This window comes from Cavia porcellus, unplaced genomic scaffold (genome assembly GCF_034190915.1).
Source record: "Cavia porcellus strain 051 isolate PalLab524CR breed Dunkin Hartley unplaced genomic scaffold, mCavPor4.1 scaffold_8, whole genome shotgun sequence".
NCBI classification, from domain to species: Eukaryota; Metazoa; Chordata; class Mammalia; order Rodentia; family Caviidae; genus Cavia; species Cavia porcellus.
In genome coordinates, this window is record NW_026947491.1 from 56446488 (window position 1) to 56467662 (window position 21175).

Sequence of the window (21175 nt, forward strand, 5' to 3'; positions counted from 1 at the left end):
GCCCTTTTCTTTTTAATAAGTCGATGACTTTTGTCAAACAACAGGTGGATGACATAAAAATGCAACCTATACCGGTCCATTACCACAGGCTTAGAATGGCTGATAGAGAAAATTACGAGGAGCCTGCAAAACTGTATTACGATAATGCTTTGTGAAAACATGCTGCCCGTTCCATTTCTCTTACCAGACAGGCAACTGGGCCTCACACGGGACACCAACCTCCACCTAAGGCAGAAACTGGGCCTCTCATTGCCCTGCCTTCCAATGATGAGTAAGGCTAGTTGGCCTCCTGAGGAAGCACCCTGACCCAAGACAGGCACAGTCTCCTCAAGGATGCAGCCTCTTACATGTCTCTTATATTTTAAAGTAAAGGGGGACCTGTGGGAAGCCCTATAATTGGCTGCCACCTTATATCTGCAGGCAGCAGCCACCTTAACCCCCTCTAGGAGTTAAGTTTGGTAGTTAGGCTTCTCTCCTTGCCTAGCCTGTTTGGCCCATTCAGGGATTATATTAATCAGCCCACCTTATGAGCCCACATGCAGGAGATTTGAATTACCCTATAACCCTCAGTCTTGCCACTGTTGCTAAGTTACCTGCTGACGTCTCAGAACCCCTCTTCCTCCTCCCCCAATACCCTATATATTTGTTACTCTTTCTTTGAATAAATGAGAGTTGATCAGAATCCTGTCTTGTCTCCATTCTTTGCATCTCTTGTCCCTTCTCATCCCCACTCCCCCTCTAGCGTCTACATTGACTCACCCATGGGCCAGGACACTTTATCAATATTAATTCATCCAATCAATGATCATAGGGTATCATTCCATGTATTTATATCTTCTTTAATTCCTTTTATTAATATTTATAGTTTTTATTATAGTGTTTTTTCATCTCATTCATTACAGTTATTCCAATTATTGTATTTCTGGCAGCCATTGTAAATAGAATTACTTTCTTAATTTCTTTTTCAGACAATTCACTATTGATGTATAGCAATAATATTTATTTTTGTGCATTAGTTTTGTATCCTACAACTTTACTGAATTTGTGCCTTAGTCTTAGACTTTTGGTGGAGGCTTTGGAGTTTCCTATATGCAAAATCATGTTATCAGAAAACAGTGAAAATTCCACTTTCACTTTTCCAGTTTGAATGATTTTTCCTTTTTTCTCTTGCCTAGTTGCTCTGGCTAGAATTTTCAGTACTATGTTATATAAAAGTGATGAAACTGAATCCCCTTGTCATATTCTGGGTCCTAGAAAGCTTTCAGATTTTTTCCCAAACACTATTACATTAGCCATGAGTTGTTTTAGTTTTAGTGACTTTATTTTTCTTTTCACTTTCTATGTTTAAATCTATTACTTATTCCATAAATAAAACTCTTCTCACTCAAGAATTCCTACTTAGTCTCTATAATCTATTTTTCTTATTTCATGATTGTACTTCTTTCTGTTATCTATGAGGACTTTATATATATTAACTTTTACATCCTTTTCAGATTGGTCTATCTTTTACTCTTTCCTTGAGAACAAATACTCCTCCTTATTGGGTTTTGTTGGATTTTAAAATATCTAGTTTTGGGGGAAAATTATATAGTTGTGCTTTTTAATATTGGTTTTGCACATTCATCTTTGTTGTACAATCTGTTAGGCATGGTATGATTTTATAAAAGCCTCAGTCACAGCAGTATCCAAAGCTCAAAGCTAACTCTAATATTGAGATTCAAAGATCTTGCTCCATGGAAAATTCCTATTTTAATCTCAATTTGAGTACATAAAATCCTGGTTTGTAGTCATGCTAGTTTTTGTTTGTTTATTCTATAAACTACTGAGGAAGTATCTAATTTATATCCATAAACACAGAGGAAAGTATATATTTTGAGGATTTTTTCACACACTAGGCACATAAACTGGCCCTTGGCTTTACACAAGGAGAACCAGTCTACTATGAAATGTGTGTGAGAATATTTAATTCCTTTCATGTTTCTGAACTCAATGTGTCTAGGTCATGCCTAAGAGACCGGATCATTGTATACCACTAATCTGATTCAATTTTGAAACCTTTCTCCCTACTAATTTTTCTGCCTTTTCTTGTTAGTTTTATTATTATTAAAAAAACTTTGCCCCATTATTACTTTTATCTTCTTAACTGTTCTATGAGGATAACATTTTAAGTTCACCCTTCTCAAATGGAGATTGCTTTTTCTCTATACTTTCTACTTTCAACAAATAATTATTGCACATTTACCAATATTGTCAGATTTGATTAGCTGAGGAGGAAAAATAGGTATAATAAGAAAAACATGGTTTCTTTTCTAAAAGACAAATGTTGAAAGTAATGAACATAACAAAATCAAACTAAAAGATCCCATATGGTAGGGGTTCAATAAGTAGTAGCTATTATTATTAACATTATCATATGGAGTCACTATTTTTACAGCCCTGGAAACTAAGCCAGGATCTTCTACCAAGCTACAGCCCAAGTATTTTTTATTTTTTGTTTTGAGACAAGAGCTCTCTAAGTTGTTAAGTTGTCCTGGCTATGCTTGACGTATCAATTCTCATGCCTCAGCCTGCCAGAGTGCTTAGAATTACAGGCATGTGCTACTACACGCACCTAAGTTAATAAGATATTTTAACTAAAAAATGCAGTTATTTTATCAGAAAATAAGGAAAAATAATTTTAAAAGGAAAATGAGTTATCAAGGTTATATACTCTGTATTTATGAATATAAATAAAGGGATTAAAATAAAAGTTCAAGACACTTGTAGAAGCTGTTAAATCTTTAATGTCAATGTTAACTTTTACCAACTCCCTTACTTGTTTGCATCCCAGCTCATCATTCATTCATTTCACAGTTTTTTTTTTGATACATAAAGGTTTAATTTTCAATATTAGTTCTGGTCATGTAGTTTTGAGAAAACTATTAACTCTTCCTAAGCTTCACCTTTCTATTTGTAATTTGAGAATACTAACATATCTTGAGAATATATTGTTGTTTTTGTTTTTTTTTAATTTTATTTAAGGAGAAAAAAGAAAAAAGCAGAAAAAGGGTACAAGTTATACAGAATTTCAGAAAAAATAAACAGTAGGAAATCACTACTTAATTACATATTGTCATCTTAGAAATAGTTGTTCAAGTTATAAAATTAAAGCATATAGAGGGGACTTTCAAACAGTGAGACTGCAAACAGTTCTGTTCAGTGATCCAACAAAACTCAGTAATATGGTTATCTATCTTATACACTTAAATATATATGCAGTTATAACTTTTAGAGCACTTTCTTTTCCTCTCTTTTATGCAATGACAATTACAAATTTTGGGTTTTATTACTCCCACAGTTCTTATTACTTTTTTTTTGAAGAAAGTAAAACCAAATGTGACATACCAGGACAGAGTCAGTCAAATCAAAAGGATGGACATAATACATAATGTAAAAACAAAATACAAGGTGATCAACAATGGTTACCATAATGCCTCTTGTTATCTTAAAAAGAATTGCCTATGTCATCAGTTATAATAAAATTGAACAAAACAGTAAAAAAATAAGACCAATATAACCAAAACATTGGAGACATTAGAGGACTTCAAAAGAAGATAATAGTCAACCAGAATGGGCATCATAATGAATCTTATTGTCTTCATAGTTGTTGCCGATACTTTCAAACTTGGTACTATCAGGCATAACAGAATAGAGGAAAATCAGTGAAAACAAGATGGTGAGAGCAATACAGGGTTTCAAATCAAGTTAATAGGAAATCAAAGTGGGTTACTATAATACATTGTGCTATTTTTTATTTATTTTTCCCTTAATTAAAAGGATAAAAATGAAAAAGTAGATAATAAAAAGGAGATTGAGATTAAAAAAAAAAAGAGGGCATAACAACAAAACAGCTCAGGTCAAAACATAACCATTTAAGCAAAATAGTGTTTCACCACAAGATAATCTCAACATAACAGTAGTCATCATAGTGTCTCTCCCCTTAAAATCTTTGGGTGTGACTTCGTATACTGTAGCATCAAACATATCAAGACAATGTAAAACCGTTCAAGAGAATGACAGTATTACAGGGTATTTAGAATCAACTAACAGAAAATGAACAATGGTTTCTGTATAATCTCCTTGTCTATAAAAGTTTTTGTTTATATTATCACATATAATAAAATCCAATAAGATACAACAGGTTAAAACTGATGGAGACAGAAGAATAAAAGCTTGATGGGACTTCAAAACAAGAGCATATTATCTCTTGTAAGAGCATATTATCATCTCAGTACTACTATTATGATGTTTTCTCCAAAATGGCTGTTCCTACCATCCATCCTTCTCTGCCTCATTTCTGTTGAGCTCTTTTTCTGTCATTAGTTGTCAGTTTGTCTTCTTCATTTTGCTTTCTGTTCCATTCATTGTGGCCTCGCTGCCACTGTTTCTGGAATCTTGGTATTTTTCATTTTTAGAATATCCTGCAGTATTCTCTGTAGAGTTGAATTGGTGGTTGCAAATTCCCCTAGTTGCTTTTTATCCTGGAAGCACCTTGTTTTTCCATCAATTTCTAGGGACAGTTGTGCAGGATATATCAATCTTGGCTGGAGGTTATTATCTTTCAAAGTTTGAATTATTTCCCCCCATGCTCTTCGTGATTTGATGGTTTGTGCTGAGAAGTCTGGTGTAATTCTAATGGGTGTTCCCTTGTAAGTGATCTGTTTCTTGTCTCTGATGGCTTTTAATATTTTGTTCTTATATTGGATTTCTGGTATTTTGATTATTATATGCCTGGGTGTAGCTCTGTTTGGGTTGTAGGTGGTTGGTGTCCTGTATGCCTCATACATGTGAGTATCTTTATCTTTGCTAAATTAGGGAAATTCTCCTGGATTATTTCTGTGAATAGCTTTTGTAGTTCATTTGTTTGAGTCCCTACTTCTTCTTTTATGTTCTTAATTCTTAAGTTATAGATCCTCTTATCATCTTCTAGTATTTGTATTATTCCTGTTTGTTTTCTTGTTATTTTTAAGAAGTTTTTCATTTCATGCTCCCACCTTACAAATCTGTCCTCCAGTTCTGATAATCTATCCTTAGTTTCTTTCAAGCTGTTATGCCAGCTTTCAATACACTTTTTAGTTTCCTGGTAATCTCTTTGAACCTGCTTCATGTATTCTATGTTTTATCTATTTTCTCCATCAAACAATTCTCCCCTTTTTTCTGTTCTTCCATTCCACCATCAGTTTTTTCTTGGGTGGTGCTTAGCATTTCTCTATTTATTTATTCTCTATTCTATTTATTTCTTGCTTTATTTCATTAAATACTTCATTTTTGAACTTGTCTATGAGGCTTTGGAGATACCACTTTCTGTCTATTGGTGCTGTGACTGATATTGCATGTTTTCTGTCTTCATTCTCTTTTGTGTTTAACCTTCCCTGGATCAGTGTTCTAAGGATTGGGGACTGAGGACCCTTTCTTATTGCTCCCTTTTCCCATACTTTTTGTTCCTTCCATACAAGCATATGTAGGAGGCCCAGTTTTTTTTTTTCTCTTTGTCAGTTACAGTTTGTTTGAATCTGCTGGCTAGGTGTTCCCACCCCCTGCAGTGTGCTAGGGAGACACAGACCTGGGCAGCCTCTGCTGGGCCCATCCCTCCAGATCAACCTAGTGAAGGCTTCACTGCTAGGTTGCACCGCCAGGTGCAGGGACCTGATTTGGGCTAGCCTACTGGATCTTAGTCCGCAGCATCACCAGGCCAAGCGCTCCCCACCAATCCACTTGAGAGGAGAATATGCGACTAAAGTCACTGCAGGGCCCTGTTCCAGCTAGTCTGCCCATTCCCAGAATGTCCTATGTTGGAGCCTCCTAGTCTATGAAAGGGTCCCCATTTCTCTCACTCACCACAGGTCGATGCAGGGCTCCCTGCCAGTCCTGCTCTCAATGCCCTTGGTTCACCAATTCCTACTCTCAGAGGTTTCACATCTCTCTCCCTGCTGTGCCTGATTGGGATGCAGCAGCGGCAGCAAGAAATTCAAATTGCGGCTTCCAATGGCAGCTTCCAAAGCTTCCAATTGCAGCTTCCAGACTGGAATTTTATCTGTTCCTGTTATAGCATCAGGATTGCATTTCCAGTTAGTTTCTCTCAGCTTAGTTTATTCCTGGGTCTGCAGGGTACATCTCCCCTCACTTAGGACTCCTCACACAGCACTGCTCCTGGATTCTAAGCTGGTAATCTCAGAGAGCCTCTGTGGCTACTGTTATTTGTCTGCCATGTTCTCCCAGAAGTCTCGGATATATTGTTGTTGTTGGGATAAACTATTTAGCACTGAGCACTAATAACTTTCACTATTGTTACTCCATAGTAGGCGCTATGCAAGAGTGCACAAATCTCAAATTCTGCCTCTAGAAATTTACACTATAGAAAAGAGATGGACATTTAAATGAGGAGTCTTACCAGGGAATATGGCAGGTGCTTGTGCAGTGGCAAATAGAAACACTAAAATGTCATCCAGGATTTGTAGGCAGATTTACTTAACATGAAAAATAAATCTACATTCAGACATATAATAATCAAGATTCCAGAAATTCAAAACAAAAACAAAATAATAAAAGCTATTAGACAAAGTAAACAGATCATCTGTAAAGGAAAACCTATTATAATCATAGTTGACTTCTCAACACAAACAAGTCAAGAAGAACTTGGAGTGAGGTATTTCTAATCCTGCAGGAATATAGCTTCCAAGCCAAATTAATGTATCTTGCAAAAACTATATTTCAAAATTAATGGAGAAATAAGATACTTCCATGACAAGAGACATCAAAATTCCTGACTTGAAATTGTACTACAAAGATATTGTGATAAAATAAGCATAGTACTGGCAAAAACCAGATGTGAGGATCAGTGGAACCAGTTAGAACATTCAAATACAACTACAACCACCCTAAGCCACTTTATGTTTGACACAGGGTCCAAATATGCTCACTGGAAGTAAGAGAGCCTCTTTATTAAATTGTGCTGAAAAAACTGACTTTCCACATGCTTAAGAATAAAACTAGACTCATGTCTATCACCACACATTAAACTAAGGTCACAATGGATAAAAGGTCTAGATATCAAAATAGAAACACTAAATCTACTGGAAGACAAAGTAGGTAGAAATCCTGAAGACACAGGGATTAGCAGAGAGTTCATGAACAAAACACAATTTGTATGGGAAGTACTTCAAAGAATCAACAACTGGGATCTCTTTTTATTAAAAAGATTTGGCACTTCAAAAGAAATCACCAACTGGATGAAAAGGCAATCCAACAAAATGGAAAATATTTTTAGACAGCTGTCCCTCAGACAAAGGACTTCTATCTAGAACATATAAAGAAAAATATCAGGTCTTCCAAATTCAAAAACTCAATAAAAAATGGACATCTTAGATGAAAACACACTTCTCAGATAAAGAAACACAAATGGCAAATAAATACATGAAAAAAAAGTTTGACATCATTGGTCATTTGAGAAATGCAAGGTAAAACAGCACTGAGATTTCATCTGACTTTGGAAAGAATGGCTATTATCAAGAAATTTACCAATAACAAATGCTGGTGGGGCTGTGGGGAAAAATTGAAATTTCTCCACTGTTGATGAGAGTGTAGACTGATACAAGTACTGTGGATATCAGTGTGGAGTTTCCTCAAGAAACTAAAATTTGGGGCTGGGAATTTAGCTCAGCAGCATAAGCGCCTGCCTTGCAAGCAGGCAGTCATGAGTTTGATCCCCAGTACTGATAAAAAGGAAAAAGACAAAAAAAAAAAAAAAAAAAGAAACTAAAATTGGAGGTCCTATTTGACCATATATTCCCCATCTGGGTATTCTCCTATAAGAACAGAGAACCTCATACAACAGGGATAGATGTGCACACATGTGTATTTCAGCACAACTTGTAATCACTAAATCTTGGAAACAGCCCAAATGACCATCAACTATGGAATGGATGATAAAGATGTACTTTTATACAATGGAGTACTACTTAGGTATAAAGAAGGATGAACGAAGCTTTCATAGGTAAATGGATGTAACTTGAGAACATACTCATAAGTGAAATTAAAGGGAAAAAAGATACACAAAGATGGAAAATAATGATTAGATTCAAATTTTCAAGGTTTTCTTTTGAGAAATCAAAAGGAAGAAAATACACAGAACCACAAACATGATTTCCACATCATAATGACACATAAGGTTTTTTTTTTCATTACAAAGCCAAAAGTTGGTTGAACATGTTCAACCACCAGATCTCCTAAAATATTCAAAATCTCTTGGGAAGTGAAATATTTTTCTTAGTGCAAACATGCAGTATCAGACACGGCACCAGTGGATATAAAGTGATATCTTTGAGACCTCATAGACGAATTCAAAAGTGGAATATTCAAACAAGTAAAGCAAGATATAAACAGGTTAATAAAAGAAATGCTAAGCACCCCTCAAGAGGACACAGTTGGAAGAATGGAGGAAAACAAAAAATGGGGAGAATCATTTCATGAAGAATATAAAGAAAACACAGAATATATGAAGCAGATTCAAAGAGATTACTAGAAAATTAAAAACTCCATTGAAAGTTGGCAAAACTACTTGGAAGGAACTAAGGACAGATTATCAAAACTGGAAGACAGGTTTGCAATGTGGGATAATGAAAGGAAAATTTTCTTAAAAATAACAAGGAAACAAGCAGTAATAATATAAAAGCTAGAAGATGACAAGAGGATTTATAACTTAAGAATAAAGAATGTGAATGAAGAAGCAGGCATACAAACAAAGGAATTACAAAGGCTATTCACAGAAATAATTAAGGAAAACTTCCCAAACATAGGAAAAGGAAATGATACTCAGATGTATGAGGCATACAGAATCCAGCCACCTACAACCAAAACAGAGCTAGACCCAGGCATATAATAATCAAGATCCCATAAATTCAATATAAGAACAGAATATTAAAAGCTATTAGAGACCAAAAACAGATAACCTATAAAGGAAGGCCCATCAGAATAATAGCAGACTTCTTGACACAAACCATCAAGTCAAGAAGAGCCTCGAGTGAAATATTCCAAGCCCTGAAAGAAAATAACCTCAAATCCAGATTGATATACCCTGCTAAACTGTCTCTAGAAATTAATGGAGAAACAAGATGCTATCAAGACAAAGAGGAACTTGAGAAATTCGCAATCACCAATCCAACTCTACAGAGAATACTTCAGGGCATTCTAGAGAGAGAGAAAAGTACTCGGATTTCAGGAACAGTGGCAGAGAAGGCTCAGTGAATGGAGCAGAAAACAGAATGAAGAAGATAAGCATACAATTGATGGCAAAGAAAGAGCATAACAGAAATGAGGCAGAGAAAACATTATAATCTCTAATGTAGATGGCCTTGATACACTAAATTTTAAAACAAGAACCACACGTGGAGTAGATCAGGAGGCAGGGTCCACCAAGCTGCTATATATAGGAAATATAATTAACATGAAAAAGAGTACATAGACTGAAAAATTCAATATGAGAAAACATGCTTATATGTGACAGAGAACCAAAGAGTAATAGGGGCAACTAGACCAGTATTTGTAGATAGGTTGGAAACACAGGCTTTAACAGGTAAAGGAATACAATTAGAGATCAAGTCCAGGATAGAGAAGGTTCAGAACCACTTAGGTAAATAGCACGTTGCTCCCCACTCCTCTCAATTTAAAACCAAGTGTCTTGGTGAGATCCAAAAATGCACAGTGTACCCTGGGAAAGAGAAAGGGGAAGGAGAGTCTGTAAAAAGATGGCAGAAGATATTGTTAATAGTGTATCAGGATTTAAAACCCACATTTCTCACACCACTCTGCTTAGATAGATTTTATTATTTTTTGGTAGATTTTATTCTGTCTCAGTTTGTCTACTTGCATTAGATTTGAGGGCACAGACAGCTATCCCAAAAACATCAGGATATAGCACAGTAATCATCTTTAATTTCCTATTATCTTAATCTGGAGCCCTGTATGTCTTATACTGTTTTATCATGACTGATCTTAGTTAAATCTGGTTTGTTTGATAGCTGTTTGGTATCAACAAATTTTATTCAAAACTGATATGATTGATACTATCAAGTCTGAGAGTATTGGCAACTACACTAAAGATGACAAGACTACAATACACATTCTGGTTTGATAACTGCCTGCCTTTGAAGTTTTATACTATATACAAAGTTGTGTTTTTATTAATACTGTTATGTACTGATATAATAAATTATACTATGTCTGACGATATAGCCAATTCTATTGAAGATAACAAGACACAACACAGGAATTATGGTAGAACTCCTTGTACAACTGTCTTATATGTCTTTTTCATTTCACGTATTTATAGGAATATGTTTTGTTTTGTTTTTTCTTGCTTTGTTTTGTTTCTCCCTCTAATATAGAAAGGATAGAAATACATGTGAAGACTTATGCATGTGTAGAATCTATAAACAGTTTATGACACATGATGAAATCAACAGATACTTTGAAGAAAATGAGACACTAAAGTACCCAGTGCTGATCCTCGAGTGTCATAAGGTGAAACCCATCAATAGTATTATTCTTTGTTCAGAGTGATATTAGACTGCTTGGGTTTGTTCAATCTCAATGTAATTGAAGATATGGATAAGTGCATGTATGTTTAAGTGTATAGGATTGATAACCATATTTCTAAGTTTTTGTTGAATAGTTGAACAGAACTGGTTGCAATCTCACTATTTGAATCCCCACTTTATGTACTCCACTTTAGTGTCTTGAATAACTATTTGTAAGAGGACAATCTGAATCAAGTAGTGATTTCTTACTGTTTATTTTTTTCCTTGAAAGTATGTATTATTTCTGTTTTCTGTTTTGTTTAGTTTTTCTTTAATTAAAATAAAAAAAAAAACACTACAGTACCCAATGCTGATCCTGGAGTGTCATGATGTGAAATCCAGCAAAACTATTATTCTTTATTCAGAGAGATTTTAGCCTGCGTTAGTTTGTTTAATCCCAACATAAATGAAGATATGGATAATTGCATGTATGTTTAAGTGTATAGAATTGACAACCATGTGATTAAGGTTTTTTTAGATAGCTGAACATAACTACTTGCTCTCTTGCTGTTTGAATCTCCACTTTGTATGTTCCACTTTTGTATCTTGAACAAAAATTTGTAATAAGACAGTATGTAAACATTTACTAGTGATTTGTTACTGTTTATTTTTTCTCTGAATGTATGTATTATATCTACCCATTTTCTTTAAATAAAATTTTAAAAAAGAAAAAACACATTAAGATCCAGCCAGCCATCTGTAAGCCAGAGAGACAGACAAATAGACAGAGACACAGACACACACAATCTCACAGTCATGGACATGGACTCGGACACGGACATGGACCCAGACCTGGACACAGACACAAACACGGACACAGACACGGACATGGACACAGACACAGAGACACAGAAAGAGAAACAACCAACTAAGCAAACCTATTTACATCTTGAACTTGAACTTCTCATCTCCAGAAGTATTATAAACTAATCTTCTACTATTTAAGCCACTTAGTCTGTGGTATTTTGTTATTGCAGAAAAATATAGATGTATATTTCAATCTTTAATATAAATGATTATCAGCTGCCTGGATTCTCTTTTAGAAGATCCCTAAGTATAAGCAATAATGATTTTGAAGACATTGATGTTATATGATTTATCGGCTGGGCCAAAAGTTGTGTTAAATAATTGAAGAGTAGAGCTAGCAAGAATCAGAGGAGGTTCATAGTAAAATGTCATTCCCTTGTGCGTAAGTGAGGCAAAAAATACTTGAGGGAATTTTTGATATTAAAAATAGTAGATCACCTACATTAAAACAATGGTCATTTCTTAGTGTGTAACAAATATTGGAGTTAAATCAGAATACCTGATTCTCATGAACTTTGCCCTCACCAACCAGTTGTCTAGAATTCTAGCCCTCTCCAGACACTTTTACTATTATTCATGAGGAATGAGAAATGTGTGTTTATCTGTGATCTCATCTATCATGGTATCCTTTATGTCCAATGCAGCTTCTGAATATAATTGTTAAAAAAATATTTAAATGACTGAGTGCAATGTCTTTAAATAAGAAACCATATGTCTCTACAGTCAGTACTCCGTCACAGCTCGCACAAGCTCTTGGTTTTTATGGGGAAAAAAACCATTTGACCTAAATAAAAAGATTGAGCCATTTCTCAAAAAAGAACCCATTCCCAGTAAGCTCAACCAGGGTAGTTTAAGCACTTCAAAGAACTATTAGTTATTTTTATAGAGGATGCAGTAGAACCACAAATACTGTATGATGTGTCTATTTAAATTGCAAAGTGCTCTAGATTTTACTGTCTTTTTTCAGAGCTTTCCTTGTCTTTGAAGATTTTCCTGCATTTATATCATCTGTGCTTACAACTGGAGTGCATTAATATAAAACTCCAGGGATCTCAGTAGCCTGTACCATTGAAAATGGCACCTCAGATATAGGATCTATTTGACCTGATATTTGGCAATGCAAGATTAGGACAGAATAACAATGGATATGTAGAAGACAGTGGGAGAAATGAGTAAATCTCAAAGTAGTGGTTTTTCATTCAGCCTTAAACATTCATTCATTCATTCAGCCTTATCTTCATCTGAAACGAAAAAAGATGGTATTTAATAAACTGGCTATGAGGTAGCAACCAGAGAACTTATGATAAATAAAGACAATTTATTAAGAAGAGTTAAGTTGATGGCATCTTCCCTGTGAAGAATGTCCAGTAACGCAGAGCCTTCCTTTTCCTCCAGATTGCAGAACATAAACACCTTATCCATGGAGTGTTCATTTACAGATGTAAATTTCCCTTATAAAAAATTGTCCTTTCTACTCTGTGAGAACTTTCATGTCTGAAATTTCTCAAAATTATCAATTCAGAATAATCTTTATGCCAAAAGACCATCTTCTGGTCTTCAAAATCAGGGTGGCATCTTCTGATCTTCAAAATCAGGATCACTTGTCTGATAATAACAATGAGGTGTACATTATTGTAGAGAATATACTTTTAAAAGTGTTCAGAGAGCTATTGAAAGTTACAGCTTTGAAAGATTACAGTAATTAATTCCTCAAGGAAGTCCCAGATTAGGGAACTTTTAGTTTACATGTTCCAAACTTACTTGATTACAGTATTGGACTCTTTTTCTAAGACATAGACCTTATTGTAAGAAATGGTAAAAGTACGTAAGAGTTTATGGTAATCATGATTCCCTATTACATTGTTTTGGAGGCTTATAATGTTCCCATTCATTAGCTGGAATGGTTTTATCCTGGGTTGTTAGATTTTATTATCTGTGATGGTATGAACAACTATTTTGAAGAAAACAAGATTATAATAGCCAGTGATGATTTAATATCATCTTGTTTTGAAGTCCTATCATGTTTTTGTTCTTCTGTTTCCCATTGGTTCTATCATGTTGTATCTTATTGGATTTTATTATGTGTGATAGTATAAACAAATCTTTCATGGACAATGAAATAATATAGTAACCATCTTTGTTTTTTATTATTTGGTTTTGAATGCACTGTAATACTTTCATTCTCTTTGGTTTTATACTATTTTGTTATGGTTGATAGTATTGTGTATGAAGCTTTACTCCACTATTTCAAGGAAAGAGACATGATGGTAGCTACTGATATATTGGGTTGTCTTCTGGTGAAATACTATGTTGCTTAAATTGTTCTGTTCTGATCTGCTTTGTTATGTCCCCTTTTATCTTAATCTCTTTAAAATAAAAAATAAAAAAGACACAGTCCTTATTAAAATCTTGCAAAAGTTTCCTTTATGAAACATAGTTTAGAAAAGGCTGTTTTAAAGGATATAATTAAGGGGTTGGGGATATAGCTCAGCGGCATAAGCACCTGCCTTGTATGCAGGCGGTCGTGAGTTCGATCCCTGGTACTGGTAAAAATGAAAAAGACAAAAAAAAAAAAAGAATATAATTAATCTCCTTAACAATAATTCCACAAGCTAAAGAAACATTCCAAACTCTGATTTTCCTTAATCACGTTATGGCTCAGATACCCATGAATCAATATATAATTTTATTAAAAACATTGTCAGTCTCATGGGAATTCTAGACATTTGGGGTCTAGGCTGATCAAGAGAAAAGGTATGCCCACAGGTAGGACACATATTTTATCTGGGAAACGTTTTGACAGGTTTGCATGCAGATGAAGCTTCTCACAGAACAAGTTTGTCTGCAGGCTACCATTAGATCACTACTCAGGAGTTTCTGAGAAAAAGAAAATTTAACAGGACTTCAGATGACAGGCACAACAGAGAATCCCTGATTACAGAGTTCTGAGCTGGATGTGGTAGCCCATAACTATAATCCCAACACTCTGGGAAGCTGTGGTAGGAGGATTACAAATTCAAAACCAATCTGCTTCAAATAAATAAATAAATAAATAAGCTGAGGATGTATCTCCGTGTGAAGGTCCTAGGTTCAATCCCAAGAAAGAGAGAGACAGAGACACAGACACAGACACAAAGACACAGAGACAGAGAATTAGAGAAAATAAGACAGACAAAGAGACAGGGAGAGGAAGGGAGAGAGATAATAAATTTTAAAAGTAGTGGTATCTGGTAGTATTTAATGTACTGGCTTAAGTTTTGCAACCAATGTTGAGTGCAGTTATAATATTTTATTTACATATTTATTTTTGGTTTTATGAGACAGGATCTCTCTCTGGCTTTGCACTCACTATGTATCCTTAACTGGCCTTGAATTTATAGCTATCCTCCTGCCTCAGCTTCCTGTGATTATACTGCTAGGATTACAAGCATCATCACATGCAGCCAGGGGTCAATTTTAGAGTATTCAATGCAGGCTCAAAGTAACTAAAATGTACTTACATTGATATTGTTTGAGACAACTGGATGTGTAAAATTTTGAGTTTTTGTTCTGTTACTCAATTTTCATTGGAGGAATAATAACCAGAGTACAATTACCATCTTTGACCCATTTATTAAAAAATCTTATTTTCCTGCTAGGCATGAAAAGTAGTAGTACTGATTTTGATTTGTCCTACCATTTATTTCCCCTTCACGTTCAGGTGTTCTGCAAAAGTACTATATCAGGTATAATGAAATTTACTGACATGTTCATTAAAACTGAAATGAACACAGGCTCTAAAGTGAGGCACAAGTTGTGACTCCAGGAAATTGTTTAACATTTTTGACGCTCAATTTCTTCCTCTGTCAAATGACAATAATAGTAGTTTGGATTATAAAACTTTAAATATGATTATACTAAGCAACAAATCTAGCATATGTGTTCAGTATATTTTCATTTCCTTTTCTGTTTATAATTATTTTTGCTCCCTTCATCTGTCCCCGTTCCTCTAACTTTGATTGTAGGCTAATACCCTAAAAGTTAAAGTTAGTCTCCATTTAACAGCCCCTTTTGGCAAACTGTCATTAATCAAAGCGATAATTTGTTTTTCACTTTCCTGATATTTTCTAACAATTTCTTGAGTACAGGATTCAAGACTGCCCCAGGGATTCTTACTCCTATCCACTAAATCTAACTTCAATTTTTTGTTTTTGCTATTCTTTCATAATTTAAAAGGATCTGTTCTTAACAATTTTGTACATGGATAAGACAATGTTCACGTGCATCACTTCCTCTGATCAGGGCTATAGTTCTATTGCCTCTTTTGACTATATTAGAATATTCCACCAGCAGTAGAGTTTCTCATAATTCAAAATTCTGTTTTGAGAACTCACAGTATTTCATATTTAAGCATAACCAAAGTTGCTTTCCCTTTTGAAGTTCTTCTTTCTCTCATTAAAACACATTTAACACATTTTACTACATTTCAAGTGTATTGGGACTTTCTCTGTCACTTGGATGTTCTCTATTTCTATTCTATATATGTGACAATTGCTGTGCATCCTTCTGAAATGAAAACAGTGCTAAAGTAATTTCTTAATGTTACTTTAATCCATCTGAACCATTGATTGATTTTTCTTATTCTGATTCCATGTGTTTATTAAAAATAATTTAAGTTTCTGTTGTGTGCTAGAAAATATTGTAGGTACTGGGATGTAGGAGTGAAGGAGAGAAATGTTGGTCTTGTAGATTTTAGTTGCTAGTGATAAAAAAGGACACTAAATAAGTTAACATAAAAATAAGCATGAAAATATCCTGCACAAGCCCAGTAGAAGACCCAGAGCCTATGGCAATGTACTTCATGAGTCCAGCTGGAGGCCTAGAGTCCACAACAATGGATCATACACATCCGTATCAAGGATCTACACTGGGAAGGTTCAAAGGTCAGTGGTGGAAGCTAGAAAATCTGTACCAACAGGATAAAAGATCTGTGCCAGAAGGCTGAGGGGTCTGCTCTAGAGCTAGGAAGCAATGCTCAAGGTAAGGGACAGCACTCTTCCAAAAAGAACCACAGCCATCCTACCTTAGTGACAAGGACCCAAGCTCCTCTGATGTCATGACTGAGTTCGTGTAAGGAAAACGTGTGACAAGCTTCCAGGAGAATCAGTAGCATACCATTTTCCTCCCCAGTTCTCTTTTTTATGCTTCTGGCAACAATTCTTAAGTGAACCTTCCTTGCCCAGCACCATGATGATTCATTTTAGCTGGGTATTACAAGCTGACCATCAGGTAATCCACCACAATGGTCTAAATAGACATTTCCACAGAATTCTGCATTCCCCAAGATGCTTAATAAAAATTCAGAAAAGTAAAAAGTCATGACTACACATAGTTCATTAGGAACCAAAGAGGTCCTTTAATTGGGCATAGAACTTGATACTGAGAGATGATCTTTGTTGTTTTAAAACTTTTAATACCAACTCATACATTAAAGAAACAATGTCTGTTTCTTGCAAGCTCACACCTACATCTGTACATAGCACTGACATAATTTGGAGAACAGAATACAGCCACAGAAGCATTAAAAGTAACCCTAAAGACATAAATTGCCCAATTATAACTTCAATTTATATAAAAATGCATGTGCAATTAACCCCTCATAATGGCAGCCCCTTGTACAATTAATATGACTTTTACCAAGAAAATGACTTGTTTTTTAGTCTTTGGGTTTGAACAAAGGTTTAAGGAAATGAATAGTATGAATAGTTGAAACCACCCACACACTCCCACCTAGATAATCAAAGCTTATGAGCATTTGATTAACTTGACCAAGTGTAGATAATTGGTTATGACTTCACAAATGAACTGAGGAGTTTTTAGGTACTGAAGTTAAAATCTCACTGGTGTAGCTAGGCCCAGTGCAGAAGACTAATGGGAAACTCTAGAAGCTCCAAGTTGCTTGACATATTCTTCCTTTCTTCTACCACTCTCAATTATCACGTTTGAAAATATACATTTTTAAGATTCTAGTGAAGTATGATTTCTATAATTTGAAATTCTCAGAAAAAACCTTCAAATATATATTTATGGGTTCCATAAACTTAAATATATATGGGTTATGTGGTCTTTATTGTTTGCAGAAGAAAAACATGCAATAAAATAAAACATAAATCAAATACATATCTACTCCTGAAGAAACAGAAAATAGGAATCATGAGTGGCTAGCATAGATCATGGTTTTTATAAAAATGAAGTTTGATTAATCATGTAAAAAGGAAAGAGGAAAACTAAGGTGAGATAGTGGCATAATTATATTTGTATTGTAAAAAATACTTAAATAAATATATTTGGGGGAAATTTTTGAACTTCTCCCTACTTCCTATTTCTATCTTTTCTATTCTGCTGTTGATTTGTATATTTGCATATATCTTGTGTTTCTCACATAAGAGAAATAATGTGATATTTGAGCTTGTGTATATGACTTATTTCACTTATTTCTTCAATCATTTGTGATTCTTACATATTGTTCTAAAATTTACTAGGGCCACTGACTGCTCTCAGTAGGTGATTATTAATTCTACTCTGAATTTACAGAGCGAAGAACCCCCCCCAAAAAAATCAGTCTGCTCTGATGCAGTCTTTCCTGTTTTTATAGTCCTGCACCCTGATAATTCCTTGTGTGTGTTTGCATTGTTTCTGCATTCAGAGTGTTTTCTCTCTGTTTCTGCTTATATATTTACTAACCTTTTATGGTAAGGACAGTCTTCTTCCACTGTGTTTTTGAAGAATTTTATTTTCTCCTACGTCTTAGAAAATTCTACCTACTAATTTCCTATTCTTCTGTATTGTACTTTCTTGATGAGAAGGTAATAGCTCAAACCTCTTAGTAGAAAGGTAATATCTACTTTGATGGCCTGGTTGAAAATGGAATTGTCAAAGGAACTGAAGCACATTTTCTGGCAGTACTTTACTCTTCTCCCAGCCTTCCAGACTTCAGGCTTTTACTATGGTGATGGATTAACTAATGGTCAACTTGTAACAGCCAGTTAAACTGAATCAGCATGGTGCTGGGTGTAGAAGTCCCACCTGAGGGTTGTTACCAACAGCATAAAAAGAGAAATGGAGGTGAAGATGATGTGCTGTTTATTCTCCTGGAAAAGCATGTCATGCTGGTTCTTCTGATATGAACTCAATCATTCTCATCATCAGAGGAGCTTGGGTCATTGAGGATGGGTGTGGTTCTTTCCAGAGAAGGTCTACTCATTACCTTGAGCGTCACTTCCTTACTCCAATGCAGAGCCCCCAGCCTGCTGGCACAGAACCTTCATCCCTCTGGTACAGACTTTCTAGCTTTCACCACTGACCTTCTCAGTGAAGGTCCTTGATACAGACTTGTATTTGACATTGTTGTGGGCTCTGGGCCTCCAACTGGACTTGTAGAGGACATGGCTATGAACTCAAAGTCTTCATACGGACTTGTGCAGTATATTCCCATGGAATCAAGTCTCTGAGCTAGATTCTTTGTGCCTCTAGTATGTAGGCAGATCTCCTGCATTCTTCTGCATTTGATTTTTTGGGTGAATTAATATTATAAAACAATACTATAAATTATGTGTCTTGTATTAAATCTTTCCCTTTGTAAATTTTGAATACAACAATCATTCAACATTTTCTGGCCTCTTTAGTGTAATTAATCATCTGAAATATATACACAGATATTCTTTTAGTATTTAATTAAAGGTCATATACACATACACATAAGTAATAACTATACATGATAAAGATGAATAGAGAATTCCAATTTTTAAGCTTCTACATAAAAAAGGAAAATGTACACTAACTATAAACAATTTGAACCAAAAAAAAGCTGTGGCTATAAAATAACGTAATACAACCAGAAAAAAATTGAAGCATAGTCTTGCTACATAGTTCAGGCTAACTCTGAACTCAATTTGCAGCCCAGGATGACCTTAAATCTGTGATAATCCTTCTGCCTCAGCCTCCAGAGTACTGGATTACAAATGTGTGTTACCACACGGGACAAGGAAACATTTAAATAGTCCCAGCTGTAAAATGAAACATAAACCTGAAAATCATAACTCTGACATGAAAACACAATGTAACTAACTCATTAAAAATATACTGACAGCAAAATGGGTTCTGAAAATGTTTTGCTTCAGCACCCAAAAATCTCATTACTACTGTTTTCATATTTGCATTTTTTCTGAGTACTGGCTTATTTTTCCAAAAGCAAATTGCAAACACTTCTGTTAGTTCATTTGACAAGATCTTCATATTACAATGATTTGTTGTGTGTCCTTCCACACTCACCTAAAAGTTTCAACTCATTTTACACTCTTTACAAGACTCTTTACTTTGGTGGTATGTGTCTTAGGTCACTTGAAGCCACTCATGATTTCCTTTCCAAAGAAACTCTAAGGGCTGAACTCTAGGAACAAAGATTGCAGTTCTTATTCCTCTTCAACTCTTCTATGCCAATTTCTGTTAATAGTTCATACTAGGACCCAGGATTTTCTCATTCTTTACAACATTCATGCCTGCCTTTCTTTGCACTTCAAATTTGGTCTTTGCATCACCCTGCATCTTGAGATATCATTGGGGGTGAATATAATCAAGTCAACCAACCTAAGGTCAAACTTTTTTGAAAAGGAGTTTAGATATCATAGTTTCAAAGGCCTTGTGATGGGACATGATAGAGGAACCTCTTCAAATGCTTTCCCCACCTGTTTGCTCCTATCTATAATTCCATTTATACCATAAGTGTAATATTGTATACTAGTGTCATGGTCTTTTCTTGTCATTCTACTACTTTGATAGCTGCTAAAGATTGTATCATACCAGGTCTGGCATTTTTTAATAACAGGAGCAAGTTTTGATAAGGATACAAAAACTTGGGACTGAACTGTAAGGCTATATCTAGAACACCATACCACTATGTGAATATGTTTCTATGTGTTCAGAATTTCACTGCTATCTTTTCTACAGTCACAAAGTCATCCTTCATTTTGCTGAAATTCTTTATTATTAAAAAATTACAGAATTAAATGAGTCTAATTTTTTGTAGAAATAATTTGTACAAAGAAGCACAGTGTAGATAACTTCCAAAATGGTGGTGGAATAGTGAGCAGCAGAGAAATAGCCTCTCCAATATTGAGTGCTCACACACTGGATTATAGTGACAAGAGGAAAAGAAGAAAAGAAGCAGGTCTCCAGCACCCAACAAGGATCTGAAGTGAGAATTGAAGCCCAGAGGAGAGCCAAGAGAGCACTCAAGGAGGAAAAGGAATAAAAAGGGGGGATGGGAGGAGGAGGAGGCGGTGAAAAGATGGCAAATGGCACTTTCTCCCAGATTCCTGACTAACTATATGGGAGATGTGGCTCAAACCTGCAGACACTCATTGAATACTGGTGACCCCAGAGGCCTCCACAGAGAAATAAATCAGTGGAAACAGGCAGTAGATGCAGCAGACTGCAGTGGTGGGTGAGATTTTGAGGGTCAGATATTCCTCCAGGAGAGGATGATTGTCCAATAACCATCTTGCAGAGGGATCACCTGAGCTTGGGGTTCATAGCAGCTGTGGGCTGGTTCTACCTAGCAGCTCCCAGTGCCAGAGTGAGACAGAACCAAGTAAAAAGTCAAGGAACCAAATTTAAACTGGAAGGGGGAAAGTTCAAGCAGGCAGGAGACACACCAAGAGTTGCAATTTGAACAAAACAGGTTCCAAGACAAGCTTGGAGTGAAGTGGATCAAGCCC

General features: G+C 35.3%; 1 pseudogene; it reads left to right on the forward strand.

Moving 5' to 3' along the window:
- The first annotated feature begins 11369 nt into the window (after window positions 1–11369).
- The window catches only part of LOC100733061 (kelch repeat and BTB domain-containing protein 8-like), a 99069-nt pseudogene continuing 89263 nt past the window's right edge, over window positions 11370–21175 (forward strand).